The 17951-nt window shown below is 52.3% G+C and overlaps 1 protein-coding gene across 1 annotated transcript in view; it reads left to right on the top strand.

The window, feature by feature from the left end:
* LOC147700479 (putative cation-transporting ATPase 13A4) overlaps positions 1-17951 on the top strand; it is a 941662-nt gene that overhangs the window by 200090 nt on the left and 723621 nt on the right. The window lies entirely within an intron of this gene.

Genomic DNA, 17951 nt, shown 5'->3' with positions numbered 1-17951 from the left:
CTGAATTCCACTGTAAACTTTAGAAATTCATTACAAGAGTTTAACCAGTTATGAAATTCCAGCAGACTGGCCTCAGAGCCTCTCCACACAACAAAGATGTCATCTATGTATCGCTTCCAAACTCGAAGCGATACATAGTGGGGGTTGTCCTGGTTGAGTACCTTGGTCTGTTCTAAAACATGGACATATAGGTTCGCTAGACTGGGAGCGAAGACACTACCCATACTAGTCCCAGATATCTGGAGATAGGTAGTGTCTTCGAATTTGAAATAATTTTCTTTCATAGCTAGTTCATCTAAGTCCATGATGAAGGCGGCTGGAGTTATAGATTGGAGATCCCTCTCTTGTAATAAAGTGCCCACCACTTCCAGGGTCTCTGTCTGGGGAATTGATGTATATAAAGATTCTACATCAAATGAGACGAGTAGATCAGTGGAGGTATTGAAATCTATATCGGGTAGTAGTCGTAGCATATCTTTTGTATCTTTAAGATACGTTGGCATCTCTTTGACTGTAGGGTTCAGGAAAAAATCCACAAATTAATTTTTTTGAGACTTAAGAACATCACATGCTCTTTATCTTGCCTTGATATGAGTTGGTTGAGTGCTTTCACGATTGTATTTTGCTAAACAGAGCGGTGCTCCTTATTTACCTGTGCTGCAGCCAGGTGAGGTGAGGCGACATCCCCACAGAAATTGGGTGAGTGATATCATGTCAATTAAATTGTGAAAACATGATTACAAGAATATCACTACTAAAGAGTGCATTCTGTGACAAATATGCTTGTTTTTCTCTTTTTCTTTCCTTGCCTACATGACTATTTTAGATTGTGGTGGAGAATCAACACCTGACAAACAGGTGATATAATTCCTTTTATTTCCTTTTTCTCACATTTATGTACAGCAGTAGCAACAACTAGGTCCTGATGAATGCATAGGATCAATTCCATTTATATGCAGAAACATGTCGACTACTTGCTGAGTAGATATTATGTCAAATCTACTTTTTTCACTTTTCACTTGTTTTTAAGCTTAGGGGTCTGAGAGAAAACATTAAAAATACCTATTCTACTCAGTTCCACCTAATTTTACTCACTTCACTTACTTTCTCTTGCACTGCTTTTTTTCAGTTGTAAATATCACACCAACACCATACTGACACCACTCAGTTAGAAACTAACGTCAGTCTCCTTACTCGCACAGTCTCTACCTTCCAACTAGTGTGACTGTCTGTACACTAACTCCTGGGTAAGGAGAACCCAAATGATGTAACAGTGGTGGTACAGAGAGACAACTGATGGGAAAAATTCCTACCCTGATTGCATGTTGCATGTATGGGTGTTTAAATGGTGTTCTTATACAACTGTGTTCAACTCACAATTTAATTTTTGTTGTGTGGCGGTCAGTCTAAGAGCGAAACATGGTTGTGACTCCTGGATACCGTCAGTATCCTCACCATCAGCAGTATCATGGAGCCAGAGTACCGAGTAGAGCCTTCAGTCTCCCACCATCAGCAGTATCATGGAGCCGGAGTACAGGGTAGAGCCTTCAGTATCCTCACCATGAGCAGTATCATGGAGCCGGAGTACAGGGTAGAGCCTTCAGTCTCCCACCATCAGCAGTGTCATGGAGCCGGAGTACAGGGTAGAGCCTTCAGTATCCTCACCATCAGTAGTATCATGGAGCCGGAGTACAGGGTAGAGCCTTCAGTATCCTCACCATGAGCAGTATCATGGAGCCGGAGTACAGGGTAGAGCCTTCAGTATCCTTACCATCAGCAGTATCATGGATCCAGGGTACAGGGTTGAGCCTTCAGTATCCTCACCATGAGCAATATCATGGAGCCGGAGTACAGGGTAGATCCTTCAGTCTCCCACCATCAGCAGTGTCATGGAGCCGGAGTACAGGGTAGAGCCTTCAGTATCCTTACCATCAGCAGCATCATGGAGCCGTAGTACAGGGTAGAGCCTTCAGTATCCTTACCATCAGCAGTATCATGGAGCCGGAGTACAGGGTAGAGCCTTCGGTATCCTCACCATGAGCATTATCATGGAGCCGGAGTACAGGGTAGAGCCTTCAGTCTCCCACCATCAGCAGTGTCATGGAGCCGGAGTACAGGGTAGAGCCTTCAGTATCCTCACCATCAGCAGTATCATGGAGCCGGAGTACAGGGTAGAGCCTTGAGTATCCTCACCATCAGCAGTATCATGGAGCCGGAGTACAGGGTAGAGCCTTCAGTCTCCCACCATCAGCAGTGTCATGGAGCCGGAGTACAGGGTAGAGCCTTCAGTATCCTCACCATCAGCAGTTTCATGGAGCCGGAGTACAGGGTAGAGCCTTCAGTATCCTCACCATCAGCAGTATCATGGAGCCGGAGTACAGGGTAGAGCCTTCAGTCTCCCACCATCAGCAGTGTCATGGAGCCGGAGTACAGGGTAGAGCCTTCAGTATCCCACCATCAGCAATATCATGGAGCCGGAGTACAGGGTAGAGCCTTCAGTATCCTCTCCATCAGCAGTATCATGGAGCCGGAGTACAGGGTAGAGCCTTCAGTATCCTCACCATCAGCAGTATCATGGAGCCATGGTACAGGGTAGAGCCTTCAGTATCCTCTCCATCAGCAGTATCATGGAGCCAGAGTACAGGGTAGAGCCTTCAGTATCCTCTCCATCAGCAGTATCATGGAGCCGGAGTACAGGGTAGAGCCTTCAGTATCCTCACCATCAGCAGTATCATGGAGCCATGGTACAGGGTAGAGCCTTCAGTATCCTCTCCATCAGCAGTATCATGGAGCCAGAGTACAGGGTAGAGCCTTCAGTATCCTCTCCATCAGCAGTATCATGGAGCCGGAGTACAGGCTAGAGCCTTCAGTATCCTCACCATCAGCAGTATCATGGAGCCGGAGTACAGGGTAGAGCCTTCAGTATCCTCTCCATCAGCAGTATCATGGAGCCAGAGTACAGGGTAGAGCCTTCAGTATCCTCTCCATCAGCAGTATCATGGAGCCGGAGTACAGGGTAGAGCCTTCAGTATCCCCACCATCAGCAATATCATGGAGCTGGAGTACAGGGTAGAGCCTTCAGTATCCTCTCCATCAGCAGTATCATGGAGCCGGAGTACAGGGTAGAGCCTTCAGTATCCTTACCATCAGCAGTATCATGGAGCCAGAGTACAGGGTAGAGCCTTGAGTATTCTCACCATCAGCAGTATCATGGAGCCGGAGTACAGGGTAGAGCCTTCAGTATCCTCACCATCAGCAGTGTCATGGAGCCGGAGTACAGGGTAGAGCCTTCAGTATCCTCACCATCAGCAGCATCATGGAGCCGGAGTACAGGGTAGAGCCTTCGGTATCCTCACCATCAGCAGTATCATGGAGCCAGAGGACAGGGTAGAGCCTTCAGTATCCTCACCATCAGCAGTATCATGGATCCGGAGTACAGGGTAGAGCCTTCAGTATCCTCACCATCAGCAGTATCATGGAGCCGGAGTACAGGGTAGAGCCTTCAGTATCTTCTCCATCAGCAGTATCATGGAGCCGGAGTACAGGGTAGAGCCTTGAGTATCCTCACCATCAGCAGTATCATGGAGCCGGAGCCAGAGTACAGGGTAGAGCCTTCGGTATCCTCACCATCAGCAGTATCATGGAGCCGGAGCCAGAGTACAGGGTAGAGCCTTCGGTATCCTCACCATCAGCAGTATCATGGAGCCGGAGCCAGAGTACAGGGTAGAGCCTTCGGTATCCTCACCATCAGCAGTATCATGGAGCCGGAGCCGGAGTACAGGGTAGAGCCTTGAGTATCCTCACCATCAGCAGTATCATGGAGCCGGAGCCAGAGTATAGGGTAGAGCCTTCGGTATCCTCACCATCAGCAGCATCACAGCAGCAGCATTCTGGCAGGGGGGTCCTAGATTTACAGCTGTCCATACTGAAGGGCTCATGCCCAGTGCTCCGGTGACCCCAGATTGGGCACATATTGCAGCTTGCACTTGATACTGGATGACAATTTATATTCAAATTCCTCTCGTTCTCTCTGCACAAATCACTCCAGGTAAATCTTCTGGACATTTGTGCCGGGACAATACTGTGAATAAGTCTTGTAGATCATGGAGGTGAACCAGGAGGTTTAACATCATTATCTAACCGGTGGAGCTTGTCATGTTGCGGTAATAAACACCTGATGCTGTATTACTAATAATTCCTAATGCGATATTACCACATTGTTTTATCAAAAATCAAATCAAACAAGCTTTATTAGATTACTTGAAAAAGATAATCATAAAAGCACATTAAAATTTTAACGGAATTATCAGACAATAAAAATAAGTTAATATACAATTGTAGCATGATCTTAACCTCTTCGCTGCTGATGACGAGCTGAGCTCGTCATCAGCTACGGTGGTCGTGTGTTGATGACGAGCTGAGCTCGTCATGTAAAGCGGCTTTTTGAAATTTGCCGCACACAGCGGGAAAAGCCGCCGCAGCGCTGCGGTTAAAAAGTAGAGCCTATCATTGCAGTGTGCTCATTATACACTCACATCATAATAAATGTTCTTCATTTAAAAACATTCTTTACAAACACAGTAACAGTTACGATAACAAATTCTTTTTCCAGGGATCAATCAATCAATCAATCAATCAATCAATCAGAGTACTTGTAAAGCGTGCTACTTACCCGTGAGGGTCTCAAGGCACTATGAGGAGGGGGGGGGGTGCTGCTACTGCTCGAACAGCCAGGTCTTGAGGAGTCTTCTGGAGACAAGTAGGTCTTGGGTCTGTCGTATGTGGGTAGGGAGGGTGTTCCAGGTCTTGGCAGCAAGGTAGGAGAAGGATCTGCCGCCGGACGTCGTTCGTTGGATGCGGGGGACAGCGGTGAGGGCAAGGCTGGCGTGGCTGAGCTGGCGGGTGGGGGTGTAGAAGCTGAGTCTGCTGTTCAGGTAGGCTGGTCCGGCGTTGTGGAGGGCTTCGTGTGCATGGGTGAGGAGCTTGAATGTGACCCTCCTTTCAATGGGAAGCCAGTGTAGGTCTCTCAGGTGGAGGGTGATGTGGCTGCAGCGGGGGACATTGACGATCAGTCGGGCAGAGGCGTTTTGGATGCGTTGTAGTCGTCGTAGGTGTTTGGCTGGGATTCCTGCGTAGAGTGCGTTGCCGTAGTCCAGTCTTGTGCTGACGAGCGCCTGTGTCACAGTTCTTCTTGTTTTGTTTGGGATCCACTTGTAGATCCTGCGGAGCATGCGGAGGGTGTTGTAGCAGGAGGACGAGGCGGCGTTGACCTGCTTAGACATGGAGAGGGAGGAGTTGAGGATGAATCCTAGGTTGCGTGCATGGTCAGTGGGTGTTGGTGCTGTTCCTAGTGTGGTTGGCCACCAGGAGTCATCCCAGGCTGAGGGGGTGGGTCTGAGGATGAGGACCTCCGTCTTGTCCGAGTTCAGCTTCAGACGGCTACTTCTCATCCAGTCTGCGACGGCCTTCATTCTCTCGTGGAGGTTGGTTTTGGCGGTGTGTGGGTCCTTGGTGAGAGAAAGGATGAGCTAGGTGTCGTCGGCGTAGGAGTTGATGTTGAGGTTATGATGGCGGGCCACTTGTGTGAGGGGGGCCATGTAAACATTGAACAGCGTCGGGCAGAGAGATGAGCCCTGGGGGACGCCGCAGATGATGTCGGTGGCTTCGGATCGGAAGGGTGGGAGGCGGACGCTCTGGGTTCTGCCGGAGAGGAAGGACGTGGTCCAGTCAAGGGCCTTCTCTTGGATTCCGGCTTCTGGGAGGCGTGTCTTTAGAGTGCGATGGCATACCGTGTCGAAGGCGGCTGACAGGTCCAGGAGGATGAGGGCTGATGTTTCGCCGTTGTCTAGTTGGCGCCTGATGTCGTCTGTGGCGGCAATGAGGGCTGTCTCTGTGCTGAGGTTTTGTCTGAATCCGGACTGGGAGAGGTCCAAGATGTTGTTGTCTTCCAGGTGGTGGGCCAATGGCATGTTGACGATTTTCTCAATGACCTTTGTAGGGAACGGGAGCAGGGAGATAGACCGGAAGTTCTAAAGGTCCTTGGGGTCCGCCTTGGGCTCCTTGAGAAGGGCGTTGATTTCGTCGTGCTTCCAGCTTTCCGGGAATTTTGCTGTTTCAAAGGAGATGTTGATGACCTTCCTTAGTTGGGGTGCGATGGCTGCTTTTGCTTTGTTGGATACGTGGTGTGGGCACGGGTCTGACGGAGATCCTGAGTGGATGGAGTTCATGACCTTGGGTGTCTCATCGTTGTTGACGTTGGACCAGGGGATCAGGCGGTTGGTGCTGGTATTGTTCCCAGGGGAGGTGGAGTCTGGCGTAGTCGGGGCGGTCGTGGTGTTGAAGCTGTCATGGATGTCAGCGATCTTGCGGTGGAAGAAGATGGCTAGTGAGTCGCACAGTTCTTGTGAGGGCGGGATGTCGTTAGCGTTGGAGCTGGGGTTGGAGAGTTCCTTTACGATGCTGAAGAGCTCCTTGCTGTTGTGTGCGTTGTAATCTAAGCGGTCTTTGAAGGAGGATCTCTTGGCTAATCTGATGAGGTGGTGATGTCTGTGGGTGAAGTCCTTGTGGGCTGCTTGGTTGTCTGGTGTGCATTCCTGGAGCCATATCTTCTCCAGTTTCCGGCATGGACGTTTGGAGGTCTGGAGCTCGTCGGTGAACCAGGTGGCTCTCTTGCTGGTGTGGCTGTTGGAGGGTTTCTTGAGCGGGACATGGGTGTTGGCGCAGTCGTCAATCCACTGCCTGAGGTTGCAGGCTGTGGCGTCTGGTTTGGTGGGGTCGACAGGTGGGTTCTGGGCAAGGGTGGTGATCAGCTGGTCTTCGGTCAATCAATCAATCAATCAATCAGTCATATTTATAGAGCGCGCTACTCACCTGCGAGGGTCTCAAGGCGCTGGGAAGGGGGGGCGCTACTGCTCGAAAAGCCAGGTCTTGAGGCGCTTCCTGAAGGAGAGATGGTCCTGGGTTAGTCGTAGGTGGGTGGGGAGGGTGTTCCATGTCTTGGCCGCCAGGTAGGTGAAGGATCTTCCTCCGGTGGTGGTTCCGCGGATTCGTGGGACTGTGGCGAGGGCGAGGCTGGCGGAGCGGAGCTGTCGGGTGGGCATGTAGAACGTGAGGCGGTTGTTGAGGTATTCAGTGCCAAGGTCGTGGAGAGCCTTGTGTGCGTGGGTGAGGAGTCTGAACGTGATGCTCTTGTTGACGGGGAGCCAGTGCAGGTTCCTCAGGTGGTCGGAGATGTGGCTGTGATGAGGGATGTCTAGGATGAGTCATGCAGTTGCGTTCTGTATGCATTGAAGTCTTTTCTGTAGCTTGGCAGTGGTCCCAGCGTAGAGGGCGTTCCCGTAGTCCTGACGGCTCGTGACGTGGGCCTGGGTGACCATCTTCCTGGTTTCAGTAGGGATCCAGCGGAAGATCTTACGGAGCATGCGGAGGGTGTTGAAGCAGGAGGATGTGACGGCATTGACTTGCCTGATCATCGTGAGGGAGAAGTCGAGGATGAAACCCAGGTTGCGTGCGTGGTCCGTCGGCTTGGGGGGGTGCCCAGAGCAGGGGGCCACCAGGAGTCGTCCCAGGCAGAGATGGCTGGGCCGAGGATGAGGACTTCCGTCTTGTCTGAGTTCAGTTTCAGACGGCTGAGCTTCATCCATTCCGCAACATCTTTCATTCCGTCCTGGAAGCTGGCTTTGGCGGTGGCGGGGTCGTTGGTGAACGAGAGGATCAGTTGGATATCGTCGGCGTAGGAGATGATGTTGAGGTTATGCTTGCGTTTGATGGCTGCGAGGGGGCTCATGTAGACATTGAAGAGGGTGGGACTCAGCGGCGAGCCTTGGGGTATGCCGCAGATGATCTTGGTGGCTGCTGCGCGGGAGGCGGACTCTTTGGTGTGAGAAGTTGGCCTGATATTCAGTGTTCACTATTCTAGTGATCACTATGTATCAGTCCAAACAACCCTTATGGTGATTGGTTGTAAGTCAACGGATAGACCAGCTATCCTAGTAGCATGGACAAGAGCAGTCTTGGGGCTAAACTCTAGAGGGCATGTTAAGCCAGCTGTTATACCATCACATATACCCCTTGAACACCAAGTGAAAGGACACCACACAAGTGTTATGAAAATAAACAGTGTATTTATTTAGATCACAACAGCCCTGTACTCTTTATGAGGACAGGGTACTAAGCACACAACAAAACTCTCACGAAAATACTTTAAGTTGCACAATTTACATAAATGCCCGAGGGGCACGAAAAACCATATACTCTAAAAGTGGAATGCGAAATTACTAGCAGGTAAGTACTGAACTAATAGGCTTTGGAATCGCTAGGACTACGTTACTGAACCTTCAGATTACTAGTAGGAGGCCTAGGGGACTCGGGTGCAGAGTGTGCACTCTCACGCGGGATGCGGGACAAAGTCTATGGAGGCTAGTAAAAGCAAAGTTAGTGTTCTCGGGCGAACCCGACTAGGTAGGTCAAAAACGAAAGTGGATCTGGACCCTTGGATAGTGAGGCTATGCTGGGGCACCGAAATGCTGAAGTTACCTAGCCCAGGGGCTGCGGCTGCATAGGTCTGAAAAGACGTCGTGAATCCTCGTTGACGAACCAGGAGCCTGAAGAAAGAAGTTGCTGGCAGGCGACCAGTGAAGATTGTTCGATAGATCCAAGCCTGGATCGAAGATGGATGACACCTGAAAGCAGAGGGGACCAAGTTCTTAATCACTAGCCAGTGATTGTGTGGGCACCAGGATGGCAACGGGCGAAGTCACCTCGACCAGGTGAGTGGGCGACGCTGGGATCTGCAGTCTTACGGACCAGGAGGCGTTGTGGGTGACCAGGATGGAGGTGCGAGCTGTCCCACGATGGTTGATGCTGTCGACGTCGCTGGACCCAGGATTGGGGCAACAAGTCTTGGCAAATTCAAGCCCACGCGGTGGACCTAAAATGGCGTCTGGAGTGGACCAGGAGGGTCCGGGGTGCTCCTCTTTTGGAAGGGAGCAAGGGCCAGTCTGGAGCAACCAGACCAGCAGTGGTGATGTCGTCGGTCGTCGTCGGGAAGGCCACAAGCCAGCGGGCTAGTAGCCAGACAACGCGGTGAGCAGCCACAAAGCAGAAGGGCCCCACGCAGATCTTGTGGATGCTGGGGGGCTGGACTGCGGTGCAGGAGCTGCTCAGGGTCGGGGCTTCTCGGACCCCAATGCACTCACCAGAGGATCCCTCGGCGGTCGTGCTGGATAGAAGTTGTGCAGTTCTGATGATGGCCGGTCCCTCGAGGTCTCGTCGCACCTACGGTTCTTAGCTTAGCTGTAGAGGTAGGTCGAGGTCAGAGGTGCCAGGAAAGCCGGGTCTCGTCGAGCTGGTCAGTCGGATTCCGGAGGAAGGACGTGCAGCAAACCGCAGAGTTCTTAGATGGTGCCTGCGGGTGCAGGGTGACTACTCCTTAGCCACATGGGAGAAATCTTGAGAAGAAGTCGAGAGTTCCTTTCGTAGAAAGTAGTTTCTTGATTCAAAGATGATCTAATTTGGAAGGGTCCCCGCTCCTGCCTTTATCCTAAAGAAAGCGGTGGGTACGCGACTAGGTCCTGCCCTAGGGGTGGGACCAGGAAGGGGGGTGGTTACACCCCTCTCCCATGCCGGACTTTCCCCAGGCCAGGGGCTGGTGTGCCCCTGGAACTGGTTCTAGCCGGCAGATGCGTAGTGAGCACCGGGGTGCCACTTGCAGTCACCTTCCTGTAAAGCCCTGCCTACCCAGGATACACAAAACCCAGTCTGGGATGGTGCTAGCACCGCCCCCGACAGGAAACCCTTTGTCCAAGCTCCCCTTGCTGGAAGGACTCCCATCTGCAGGGGGTCAGACTTGTGTCTGTGGTGGCAGCATCCATTTTGTGATGCTGAGGCTTGAGTTAATCTTTAACCGGGGTTCACAGTTACATACATGTTGTGTCCCTCTAAAAGGGTGGAATGCTAACCCCGTCGCCAGAATTGGCGAGGGGTTAGTATTCCAATTCGTATGACACCTTACTCGACATGTTTTGATAAAGCGATACCAAAGATAGCATTTAACCGCGAGGATTATAATGCACTTAAGAGTATATGGTATGCGTTATCATGGAACAGCTATTAGGACTTGGTTCCGCAAGCTGCAAACGGGCTCAGCTCATGCCAGAGCACCATCTCACACGATTCCAAGCACTCTGCCTTCAGGATTGTCAAGGCCTGCCATAGGAGTGACTGATAGGAATCTGTGTGTCCATTTTAGGGTTAGATATAGGTATACTATATCTAAAGCAAAGGGTGATTACACCACCTTGCCCCAGCTGTCGTGCAGCCAGTTGTGTCAGATTTAGATGGCCATCCAGGGGTGGCATAATACATGCTTCAGCCCCTGGTAGGCCCTGGGTACACCTATGCCCTGAGTTACAGCCCAATGTGGCCCAATACCAATTGGAAATGTACCTAAGGTACATGGAGTCCATTTTAGAGAGAGAGCAGTAGGCCTGGGGTCCTGATTGGCGGGGCCCCAGGTCAACTAAGTCGGAAAACCAGCAAAACACCAGGCAAAAAAAGTTGGGGGCAACCATAGTCAGGTATCCACCTTCCTACATTTGGGTTCTGTCGGAGAGGAAGAAGGTGATCCAATTTAGGACCTTTCCTTGGATCCCGGCGTGGTGGAGGCGGGTTGTCAGGGTGTGGTGGCAGACTGTGTCGAAAGCCGCCGATAGGTCGAGGAGGATGAGGGCGGCAGTTTCCCCGTTGTCAAGCAGGGTCCTGATGTCATCTGTGGCTGCGATGAGGGCGGTCTCTGTGCTGTGGTTCGCTCGGAATCCGGACTGCGATGGGTCGAGGGCGCCCTTTGTCTCGAGAAAGGCGGTCAGCTGGTTATTGACGGCTTTCTCAATGACTTTTGTGGAGAAGGGGAGGAGCGAGATGGGGCGGAAGTTCTTGAGGTCTGTGGGGTCAGCGGTGGGTTTCTTCAGGAGGACGCTATCTCCGCATGCTTCCAGCTCTCCGGGAAGGTGGGGGATGCGAAGGAGTTGTTGATGATGTCCCGGAGTTGGGGTGCGATGATGGAGTTGGCTTTGTTGAAGATGTGGTGTGGGCAGGGGTCGGTCGGGGAGCCCGAGTGGATCGTGTTCATCATGTGGGTGGTATCTTCCGTGCTGACGGGGGTCCAGGCGCAGAGGGTGGTGGTGGGGGGCGACGGTTCGGTGGTGAGGTATATGTTCTGAGCACCGAAGCTGTCGTGGATGTCGGCGATCTTGCGGTGGAAGAAAGTGGCGAGATTGTTGCAGAGGTCTTGCAATGGCGTGATGTAGTTGATGCTGACGTTGGGGTTGGAGAGCTCTTTCACGATGTTGAAGAGTTCCTTGCTGTTGTGGGTGTTGTTGTCCAGACGTTCTCTGAAAGATGACCTTTTGGTGGTGCGGATCAGCTGGTGGTGTTTTCGGATGGCGTTCTTGAGGGCTGTCATGTTTTCTGTCGATTGTTTATGGCGCCAGGCTTTCTCGAGGGCACGGCAAGATTTCTTGGAGTCTTTGAGGTCGTTGGTGAACCATGCGACTTTCTTGCTGTCGGGGTTGCTTGGAGGGTTCTTCAGTGGAGCAAGGGCATCGGCGCAGTTGGTAATCCACTGAGTGAGGTTGCGGGCTGCTTCGTTGGAGTCCGTAGTGTTGGCGGGAGGGTTTTGGCTCAATGAGGTGGTGAGCTGGTCAGTGGTGATCTTGCTCCAGCATCTTCGGGGGGGCTTGTTGCGGGCAGTGGTGGGTCGTTGCTTTCCTGAAGTTGAAATGGACGCAGCTGTGATCGGTCCAGTGGAGTTCGGTGGCGTGGCTGAAGGAGATGTGGTTGCTGGAGGAGAAGACGGGGTCGAGCGTGTGGCCGGCTTAGTGGGTGGGGGTGTTGACCAGTTGCTTGAGACCGAGGTTGGCGAGGTTGTCCAGCAGGGAAGTGGTGTTGTTGTCCGTGTTGTTCTCCAGGCGGAAGTTGAGGTCCCCTAGGAGGATGTAGTTGGAGGAGGCAAGAGCGAGCGGGCTGATGAAGTCTCTGATGGCTTAGCTGAAATGAGAGCGTGGTCCCGGGTGAGGGTACCTCTGAGTGTGGTCTTGGGGTCGGTGTGTATCTGGAAGTGAAGGTGCTCGGCGGCGGTGAGGGGTGCGTCGGTGTTGGTCATGAAGCGGATGGTGTTTCTGTGGACAATGGCGATGCCCCCTCCGGCTTGGTTGACGCGGTCCCTCCAGATGATCTTGTAGCCGACCAGGATGGCTATGGTGATGTCGGCGGCTGAGGAGGCGTTCATCCAGGTTTCCGTGAGGGAGGCGATGTCTGGTGCTGTAGTGTCGAGGAGGTTTCAGAGTTCGATGGCGTGTTTGCGGACGGAGCGGGTGTTGAGCAGGATGCACTTGAGGCGGTTGTTGTTGGCGTCTGTTCTGGAGGGCGTGGAGCAGGACCTAGTGCAGGTGAAATTGCAGGCTTGGCAGGTGAAGGCTCCGTGGGTGCATTTCGGGGTGGCTTGGTAGCAGGTTGGCTGTTGACCGGTGTTGAGTGCGTGGAGGGTGGTGGTGTCGTACCTCCGTCGGGTGGGCTGGCCCAGGGGGTCTGGTGCTGAGCGCGGTCCAGGCGCGGACGGGCATAGACGGGCTTGCCTTTGGCATGCCTTCGGCGCGCAATCGGCACGCCCGCTGCGCGTAACCGCTGCGCGTGACCGATGCGCGTGCGAGTGGACTCCGCCATTAATGGCGAGGAGGGAGGATTAGCTGAGAGACGGGAGCGGGGTGGAGAATGGGAAGGGGACAGAGGAAAAAGGGACGGGGCCACAGGGGAGCAGCGGCAGGGGGTGGGGAGCGGGAGGGTGAGACGAGTGGGAAAGACGGTCCTAAGGGCTGCGAAGACAGAGGGGAAACAGTGGCAACAAGTCACAGTCACAGTCACAAAATAACAGAGATTACAGGGCACAAATGCAGAAAACAGAATGCAGAAACCAGTCACAAAACTCGCAGAGGCAGCAGGGGAGACCGGGCGCACTCAGAGGGGGCCGTGCGGTGTGAGGAGCGATCGGCCCTGGGGACAGGGTCAGGTGACTTTGCCCCAGCAGCATCGAGGCAGCTGTTGGGTGCGGTGGTGCGTGGTTAGTTTCTTGAAGGTGAAATGGATGTAGCGGTGGTCGGTCCAGTGGAGTTCGGTGGTGTGGTCGAAAGCGACGTGGGTGCCTGTGGAGAAGACATGGTCCAGCGTTTGGCCGGTGACAAGTTGTCTGAGGCCAATATTGGCGAGGTTGTCGATCAGGGTGGCGGAGTTGACGTTGTTGTTGTTCTCGAGGTGGAAGTTCAGGTCCCCAAGGAGGATGAAGTCTGTGGAGGCAAGTGCATGGGTGCTGGCGAGGTCGGCGATGGAGTTGCTGAACTGAGCCCGGGGTCCGGGGTGGGGTCTGTAGATGAGTGTTCCTCTGAGGGTGGTGTTGGAGTCGGTGTGGATCCGGAAGTGGAGCTGTTTGGCGGTGTTCAGGGTGTCGTCTGCGTGGGTGGCGACCTTGAGGGTGGACTTGTGGACGATGGCTATTCCTCCCCCGATTCCGTTGGCGAGATCCCTGCGGGTGATCTTGTAGCTGTCCGGGATGGCTATGTCGATGTCGGGCACCGAGGAGTCTTTCCACCAGCTCTCAGTCAGGAAGTCCACGTCTGGGGTGGAGGTGTTGAGCAGATCCCAGAGCTCGACGGTGTGTTTGCGTGCGGAGCGGGTGCGGAGGAGTATGCAGCGGAGGTGGTTGGGTCCAGTCCTTGGAGGTTTGGTGGCTCTGTCGCATGTGAGGCTGCAGATGCGACTGGAGAAGGGTCAGTGAGTCAGTTTCGGGGCGGCCTGGAAGCAGGTGTGGTTTCGGCCTTCGTTGAGTGCGTGGAGGGTGCTGGCGTCGTAGTGGAGTCTGGTGTTGTGGCATTCGCAGGGTCCAGGGGTTCTGGCGCTGAGTGCGGTCCAGGCACGGACGGGCGCAGACGGGCTTGCTTTAGGCGCGCCTTCGGCTGTGCGGCGACCAGCATATATGGGGAGGTGGGAAGGAGGAGCAGCTGGGAGGCGGGAGCAGCGAGTGGGCAGGAGGCGGGGCTGCAGGGGGCACAGCGGCAGGGAAACAGTGGTACAGAAAACAAAATGGGGCCCAAGCGGGGAAACGAGTGGCAAGAGCAGAAAACGAGGCACGAAGAGGGGGAAACAGTGGTACAGAAGGCAAAACTGGGCACAAGGATGGGGAAACGAGTGGCAAAGAGCAGAAAATGAGGCACAAAGAGGGGAAAAGAGTGGTACAGAAGGCAAAGTGGGGCACAAGGGGGGGAACAAGTGGCACAGAGCAGAAAACGAGGCACAAGAGGGGGAGACAGTGGCACAAAAGCAAAAAAGACGGAGGAGACTTACCAGCGGCAGTGGCAGCGGCAGCAGGAGCACACAGTCGGAGCTGCGGGAGGGGGAGCGACGTATCAGGAGGGTCAGGGGTCGCTCACCTCACCGCGCAGGGAGGTGGGAGGGAGGAGCAGCTGGGAGGCGGGAGTAGCGATTGGGCAGTGGGCAGTCAGGGGGGCAGGGCTGTAGGGGGCACAGCGGAGGGGGAAATGGAATTCCAATCGAAGCTCATGTTAGATGTCCTTCACATTTAACATGAGCTTTGATTGGAATTCCCTAGAGCATATTATCAAGCCCATTATCGCCACTTTATTGGCAGTGTCCTGCAGATAAAGCAGCGATAATTTTATCGCCCAGGCTTGATAATTTGCCCCTCTAAAACCAGAAAAACGGGGCGAAATTGTCTCAGACTGAACGTTCGAGGTACTGGAAGGATCCACCTCCTCCTCTGTACCGAATATAGGGGCATATTACCAACAACTAGCGACATTTATCGCTAAATGGGCTTAGCAAGTTTTTTTTTATCGCCAAGCATCGCCGGATATTATCGCAGAGATAACGTGCTATTAGCAACGTTTATCTCTAAAGCGATAAAATATCCGGCGGTAGTGGCGAAATGTGTGAATATCGCTGAGAATACCGCGATATTCACGCATTAACGCCAATAGGGTCTTAGCCATAATATCCACCTCCCATTGGATATAATGGCTAAGAACTGGTCTGAGAAGGCGTTAGCTTTTGGAGATATTCGTGCTTAGCGCAAATATTTCCATCGCTACGCCTGCGTTGCTAATAGGCGATAGTGATGTTAGTGACTGCTTTCAGTCGCTAATAGTTTGGGTACGCCCACTTTGCATGCCATTAGCGATAAATATCGCTTACATGCAAAGCGGGCCCCAAACCGCTTGCTTTCACCTAACAACTGTTGCTAACTGATGTTAGCGACAGATTGCTAATAGGGCGATGAAATTATCACCGCTGAGCGGACGAAAACGGCCGCTAAAGCGGCGATAATTTGATTTCGCCCGCTTTGATAATATGCCCCAAAATTTGCAAAGAACAATACGTGCATGGTCGACTGTACAGATATATTGTCGCACGGGCATTTACTCAGCAGTCTCGACCAATTATTCGGTTCTGAGAAACTAATTGATCTATGAATGGTGCCCAGTCTGATACGTGGTAGCAGAAATCTATCATAGTCGCCTGGAGTATGGCTGTATTTTAATAGTTAATTTTACTTTTGATATTTCAGTGCTTCATCTTATTTCTTCCACAAAGCGCAATCCTTTCCTGGGCACAGTGCACAGGGTGGTAGGGTCAATATAGTATTCTGGGTGGCCTAAATGAAACATAATGTCTTTAACGTACTCCATCCACCTGATATGCATCGCCCCGTCTAACCCACAGCTGTCACTCAGTATTTGGCGATTAAGTGTCGTCTTGTCCGAGGTCCAAATCCTATGCCACAGGAGGACCGGCTGAATTCTTATAATATCAGCTAGGTATGGCATACCTAACTCTGTGTGACAAATGCAGGTAGAAGTACTATCTAGAATGGCCAGCAAGAACCTAAAAAACCTGTTTTCAGCAATCTGTAAGGAGTTAACATCATCATAACCCCAAATACCCGTGCCATAGGATTGCAACACATTTAGCCTTGTACATTTGTAACAGTTCTGCCAGCGGCCGTCTACCTAGTTTCCTGCTAAAGTTTGAACGGGAAGTTAGTGCCTTTAAAAGTAACAGCCACCTGGCCTTGACTGCCTGACATCAAGTCCCCATCCGGTCAAATAAAATCCTAAATTAAAAACAACGTTTTTGTGCATTCAATCCGCTGGTGTCTAAAAGAAAGCACTGCTCTTATTACTACCTGCCACGCGCTTCATTATCAATGTCTTAGAGGGGTTGACAGTAAGACCCAAATTAGACATAACATTTGCAAAACTAGGAACTACCCTCTGAAGGCCTAGCGGAGTGCCTGCCAAAAGGACTGCGTCATCCGCGTACATACCTGCAGGTACTGGACGTTTCCCTACTAACGGCCGGTCCTGGCCCTCTTGCACTGAAACGGTTCCTAAGTCATTTATGTAAAGCGTAAAAAGGAACGGAGCCAGGACACACCCTTGTCTCACTCCTCTCATTACATTAAATTGTTTTGTGCACTCCCCCGACCCCATATATAACCCCAGGTAAAGCTGCCTCAAGAAGGATATTAAGGAGTCGTCCACCCCCATCCTCTCTAAAATCTTCCACAGTTTATTGTGGATAGCGCAGTCCAATGTCGCAGTTAAGTCCATGAAGGCCAGGAGTAGCCCGCCCCTTTTTGCCTTGATGTATTTGCCTATCGTGGTGTTTACGTTCAGGCCTTGTACCACTGTGCCCAGACCCTTACGAAAGCCACATTGAAATCTGATTAACAAGACTAGCCCCTGAGTGATTACGACTGTCCCTTTCTTTCCGACCGGAATGCACGCTTTCATCGTGAAGAGCAGAGGTGAAGTTCATTCCTGCACCATGTGGCAGGCACCCATAAGGTGCAGAGGTTAACAGGGGGCACCATATGCGCCCCCTCAGCAACCACACGGAGGCTGTGCCCCCAAAGTCGACTTCCGACAGCCGTTCTGTGTCGGAAAGACCACCCCAGAAAGGCTGTTGGAATCCAACGTTGTAATCCTTCGGGCAAAAAGAGCCCCCTTGGGATTACGGAAGTCTTTCCGACTGTCGGACGGGCTCTCCGAGCCCGTCGGAGGGCAGTCGGAATGACCGGTCGGAGTCGGAATGACTGGTCGGAGTCCTTTCCGACTGAAAACATCCAAATGGTTCGGTTGGAAAGGAATCTGACCCGCTTCTTATGATGAGGTCTGAACAGCTCTGACTGACAGTCGGCGCCATTTCCGACCGCGTCATAATCAGCCCCAAAATATGAGAAAAGAGCAACTACATAAAAAAACGAAATTGACCAAAAAAATACATTCACCATAACTGGGCTGCTGTGAGTCCCTTTCACTTCTGGGCCCAATGCAAGTGAACCGCCTGTGCTAAAAATAGCTGTGACCTGAGCAGCTGTCTGTCTGTCTGCTCTGCCTCTCTCATGCCTTTCACGCAATGCCTGACCATCAATCAAATCTTGAATCAGACTCCGCCCCTTTCTGAAAGGAAGGTGCTCACACACATTACCCGTCTCTTTGCAGCAAGGATGCTCCCAGCTCTAAACCAGCAACGAAAATGAGCTCCCTGCCTCATCTGTAAAGTAAGGCAGTCATAACTGAGATGGAGAGGGCCCGAACACCTTTGGGCCCCGGTGCCACTGCACCTGCTTTACGGAATAAAAGGGTCTTTTATTGGATTTATAAACATGTTGGCACTGGGTACAATCTGATTACCTATTTTTAAAATGTATTCTTTAAAAGCACTTGTTTATCCCTAAACACTAAGGGGCAGATTTATGAGGCCCTCACGCATCTGTGCCGTTTTTGCCCCATGTTGCACCGCATTGTAAATGCGGCGCACCATGGGTGGCGGAGCTGTGGCGCACTGTGGCGCACATTAACTGCCGCATCCCTGGGGATGCG

This window comes from Lissotriton vulgaris, chromosome 7, assembly GCF_964263255.1.
Source record: "Lissotriton vulgaris chromosome 7, aLisVul1.2, whole genome shotgun sequence".
Taxonomy (NCBI): Eukaryota; Metazoa; Chordata; class Amphibia; order Caudata; family Salamandridae; genus Lissotriton; species Lissotriton vulgaris.
Note: the sequence above shows the minus strand (reverse complement) of the source record. Positions and strands in the feature narration are given on the sequence as shown.